Genomic DNA, 5,612 nt, shown 5'->3' on the forward strand with positions numbered 1-5,612 from the left:
ATTTCCCTAGCGAGGTTAACACCAACAGCGTCAGGGCAGTTTTTCATCAAGAGCATTATTCTTTCATTTTGCTGTTTCTCCAAGGCAGCTTAGACAACCAAAAGTGAAAAATTGTTTGCAACACTTTTGTATATGATTTCTCTTGTCTTCAACTTGGTTTCAAGTGCATCCATTATACTATAGCAAGGGTGGGCAAGACACAGCCCAGAGGCTGGGTGTGGCCTGCCAAGCCATTCAATCCAGCCCACAACCCTGTCCCACAAGACCCACAGACAAGGTGCAGCCCCAGGGCTTAGAGCAGATGGCTGCTCCATCTGCCCCTCTGTGCTGGCGTTAAGGGGATTCTTCATGCACTGCGAACCCCCTCCTTCACCCAAACTCCCTCTCAGACCCCACACCCCCTCCTGTACCTCTATCCACTACTCCAAGCTCCCTTCTGTACCCAAGCTCCATCATAGACCCCATATGCCCTCCATACAAAAGTGACCACTTACCAAATTTTGGAGTGCCCCCCCCCATCAAAAGTTATTGCCCACCCCTGTACTACAGGGATAAAGGATTCTACCTGAAATTTGTCTCTTGAAAAAAACATTTCATCAATATTAGGTGTGTCACCACCATTAGCTTTTTTAAACTTCTTTTCTGGTTAGCTATGGTTTGTGGTCTATGTCAGGCAGTTTTTCTTTTCCTTTATGTCCCTGGTTGTCAAAATGATTCTGGGTTTCTTTCACAAAGCAGGGCAGTGAGATGCCAAGCTTTGCTCATGTATCAAGGGTTCTCCCTGCATCGTGTGGTGTCCTGCTGGTGTCATGGAACTGATTCCAACGTTCTGACTGGAGCACAAGGACCACGCTACTCCTTCTTGTCATGGAGTATGTATACACTACAGCACTAATTCGAACTAACTTAATTCGAATTAGTTAATTCGAACTAAGCTAATTTGAACTAGTGCATCTAGACCTAAAAACTAGTTCGAATTAGCATTTTGCTAATTCGAACTAGCATGTCCACATTGAGTGGACCCTGAACTGAGGTTAAGGCTGGCCGGAAGCAGTGCCGGCAGGGCATCAGGTTAGGACTTAGAGCGTGGAGCTGCTGTCTCAGGCTAGCCGAGGGCTGTGCTTAAAGGGACCCGACCCCCACCCCAGACAGACAGTTCTCAGGGGTTCCCCGCTCACTTGTCTAACTCGATAAGGGTCAGCAAAGCAGTCCTGGCTTGGAGTGCTCTGAATGCCCACACTCGGTACATCACAGCACTCGGCCATCAGCCCGGCAGCACTTGCCGCACGCTACCATCCCGGGGGGGGGGGGGGGGCGTGTCAATCGGAGGGCTGCAGGAGAGCTTCCACCCCGAGGAGCCCGCAGAGCCACCCCAGTCCTCCCCATCGGGGGCTCATACCCCATTCCTCCCTCACCTCCTTCCACTTATCCCTCCCTAGCCCCCCTTCCTGATGTACAAAATAAAGGACACGTGTGTTCAAAAATAGAAACTCTCTTTATTGAACAAAACTCGGGGACACTGGGAAAAGGAGGTGGGAGAGGGGAAGAGAGAGGGTGGGAGAGGGGAGGGCAACTAAAATGATCAGGGGTTTGGAACAGGTCCCATATGAAAAGAGGCTAAAGAGACTGGGACTTTTCAGCTTAGAAAAGAGGAGACTGAGGGGAGATATGATAGAGGTCTAAAAGCATGAGTGGTGTAGAGAGGGTGAATAAAGAAAAGTTCTTCATTAGTTCCCATAATAGAAGGACTAGAGGACACCAAATGAAATGAATAGATAGCAGGCTTCAAACTAACAGAAAGTTCTTCTTCACAAAGCAAATAGTCAACCTGTGGAACTCCTTGCTGCAGGAGGCTGTGAAGGCTAGAACTAGAACAGAGTTTAAAGAGAACTTAGATAAATTCATGGAGGTTGGATCCATGGAGTGCTACTAGCCAGGGGTTAGAAATGGTGTCCCTGGCCTCTGTTTGTGGAAGGCTGGAGATGGATGGCACGAGACAAATGGATTGGTCATTATCTTCGGTCCATCCCCTCCAGGGTCCCTAGTGTTGGCCGCTGTTGGCAGACAGGCTACTGGGCTAGATGGACCTTTGGTCTGACCCAGTACGGCCATTCTAAGCTCAGGGCTCAGAGTCGGGGATCTCCCTGGACCACACTGATTTTCATGTAAACCTGCTCCTGGGTGGCCAGGCTGGCAGCTATCCTGCCCTAGGCGGCCACTTTCCTGTGCCTAGTATGGAGCTCATGGATGAGGTCCACGATCTCCGCACTAGACCAGGCGGGCACCCGCCTCTTGAGGACCTGGGCAGGCTCCCGAGAGCCGCCAGCCTGGTCCCGGGAAGAGGCGGAGGGCTGGGTGGCAGCGGGTGGCTGGCTCGTGCCGTGCCAGGTGCAGGGTCTGCTGGCTGGGTGCTGGCAGGCTTGCACCTGGCATGGGCACCATAGCCAGCCTGTGCCCCTTTAAGGGCTCCGGGGCCGGGAGGGAGGCAGAAGAGTTTCCCTGGTGGTGCCCAGAGTGGCCACCAGGGAAAGCTGGGGAGGGCTAGCCTCCCACTAGTTTGAATTAAGTGGCTACACAGCCCTTAATTCGAACTACTTAATTCGAACTAGGCGTTAGTCCTTGTGGAATGAGGTTTTCATAGTTCGAATTAAGCACTCCAATAGTTCGAATTAAGTCCAAACTAGCGGTTTGCATGTGTAGCACTATCAAAGTTAATTCGAACTAACATTGTAGTGTAGACATACCCATGCCGAATACCAAACCTCTCTCCTTGTATTACTTTTTTCACTGCCATCAGTATGAAGAGGATTAAGTGGTTCAATAATTGAACTGTAGCTATCTGCTGTAAACCTTGCCCATGCTTCCCAACTAGCATCAGAAGGAAGTTTTGGTATGGGGGACTTGGGACTCAAAAACAATATGAGCGCTGTCTGGTGGTGTGATGAGACAGGAAAGAATGTAGACAGCTCTTCCACAATAGCAAACAAGTTAACTGTAGCTACTCAGCAATCTACTACAGCAAGGGTGGGCAATAAAATGGCAGCGATTCACCAGAGTTAGTCCCTGGTGGGCTGCTGCTGCTATATTTATCTGCACCTCTGCAGGGACGAGCAATCGCAGCTCTCGTTGGCCAGGAATGGTGATCCACAGCCAATGGGAGCTGAGATCTCCTGGACCTGTGGAGGCACAGGTAAATATGGCAGTGTGGGGGCCTGCCAGGGGCTAACCCTGGCACTATATCTGGCCCATGGGCCAGTGTTTGCCTATCCCTGAATTACAGCATGGCCAACAAGAGTAAGAGAATGTCTAGCACTGCTGGCCTTCCAGCTGTTCCCAGCCAAGGGGGAGGCTATAGGTGTCAGCCGCAGGCCGAGTCCCATCCAAGTAGAGCTTGAGAGGATTGCGGCACAACACCACTGTCATAGTTCCCCCAGTTTTATCAGCAGTGAGCTTATTTATTTATTTCAATCGGCTCTGAAGGCTCAGCCAGAATTTTACCAGGAGCCAACAAGACACTGGCCTTGGGACACTGATAGCGAACCTACTTGTAGAAATACCAGTTTTATAAATGCAATTATTTTTTTCAGCCCTGGCCTCCTGCCTGTCAATAATGAAGGGTGAGGGTATTTATTTTTCTAGCCAGATGTGTATATTTTTGCCATATTTGAATGGAAATGTCTGTATTTCCAGAGAATCTTTTCCCCATAGCTCCTTTATTTATCAGCTGATTTTGATCAAATTAGAAATGGAGTTCATTGTTTTTTCTTTTTTAGCAGTCCCTCATACTGCCAGGCCCTAAGCTGTAACTTAGATAGTTCATGTCTAAATCCAGCACTGCCGGAAGAGCAGCAGAAATCAAAACACAGAGCAGAGCCAACAGGGCAGGCATTGTGGGATATTGGGTGGAAGCCAGTTCTGTCGTCAAAACAAACAGCAGTTCTATGTTGACAATAAAGAGAGGAGAAAGAAAAACATCTCTAGTAGAGATGGAATTTTTCTGTTGCTGAAACTGGGCATTTTTCCAGACATTGCATTGTGCACGTCTCACTGTTTTGTCACTATAAGGCAGTTTTTGGTGACAAAACTTGGATATGTAGATGTAGCCTCAGTTCCTGTAGATGAATTGCTCTCTGTGTGAGTGAAAATGGTACAATTAAAAAAAACCTTTGCTGTAAATAAGTTCAGTAAAACTAATTATTTTAACCTTGCAAATTCCAAATCTCACTCTTCTACTATAATTTCCAAGCAACAAAGTGTTAATGTTGCATTCTTTCTATATGTATTGTAGGCCTCAGGAGGTAAGGACAACAACAGTACAATAAAAATGAAGTTTTGTTTCATTTAGAATTTGCTTAATTGCTTTTTTTGAGAGGTAGGATTCTTTTTTCTCTCATTTAAAAAAATCCACTCTTTTCCAGTGAAGAAAATATATATATATATATCTAAAGGAGTGTAAGGAAGTGCAAGATAAAATATTTTCTGAGTTTCCCATGGGAAAAAAGTCAGAAAACAGAAGAGCAGAAGAAACCAAAACCGAAAAACAAACACTTCCTCACCTCCAACCAAGAACAAACTCTTCGGAGAGGAAATGAATGGGCGCATTTCGTCATTTTTTCTTGATTTTTTTTGTCACAAAACCCCACATCGACCGTCAACATTTCCCCTTTTCCAAAAAGCCTGTTTTCCTCCAAAGCTATTTTTCCCCTTTAAGATACAACTTCTCCCAGCAATGCTGGAAGGTCCGGGGCTCTGAGAATGATTCTCCATTCAGCCCAAGGTCTCACCTGGCTGTGGTGCAGCCGCAGGCTCTATGCATCACCCTTCCTTTGTGGGTGGGATGCCATGTGGTCACAGACTGGGCAGGAGAGGAGCTGTTGAGCAGCCGTCAGACACAGTGATGTCATATGCACACAAGAAGTGCTGCTTTTTATGAGACAAGCAGCCCAGAAGTGCTGTCTACAGCGCCTGTCACCGTCAGCTGGGGCAGGGGGATCTGAGTCTCCGGAGAACCCAGCTGTCGCAGGCTGGATGCAGCCAGAAGGCTCCAGGAGTCTAGGATACATAGAAATGCCACCACAGTCTAAGCAGTAAGCTGGCAGCATGGGAGAGTGGCAGGGCCGACACAGCGCTGCAAACTCTGGACACTGCCAAAGGATGCAGAGGTGGCAGGAGCTGCAGAAACAGAAACACTTGTTGCTCATAAAACACCCGTCCCAACACACACACGCATGTGCGCGCGCGCACACACACACACACACACACACACACACACACACAAATGACATAAGACACACAGGTAAGTTGTCCATCACCAGCCATAGTACCTGAGCACTGCTCAACATCAAATCTCTTTACCCTCCCACAGTTTAATGGCAGTGAGTCCCTGGACTCCTCTACTCAGGATCCTGCAGATATACAGAGACTCCCAGGAGCGGGGCAGCCTTCCTATGGGTGCTCTGGCTGGCACACCATCTCTGCCACTTGAACGTAGGGCCCCGCTTTGCCCATCCAAACACCCAAAACAATGTGTTGTGCTGCTCAAATAGTTGGAGAGGAAACTAGAACAGCCCCAGGGGGTTCTATTTATTTGTATTACAAATTCGTTGTTCAAA

Source organism: Pelodiscus sinensis, chromosome 18 (assembly GCF_052426305.1).
Source record: "Pelodiscus sinensis isolate ZL-2025 chromosome 18, ASM5242630v1, whole genome shotgun sequence".
NCBI classification, from domain to species: Eukaryota; Metazoa; Chordata; order Testudines; family Trionychidae; genus Pelodiscus; species Pelodiscus sinensis.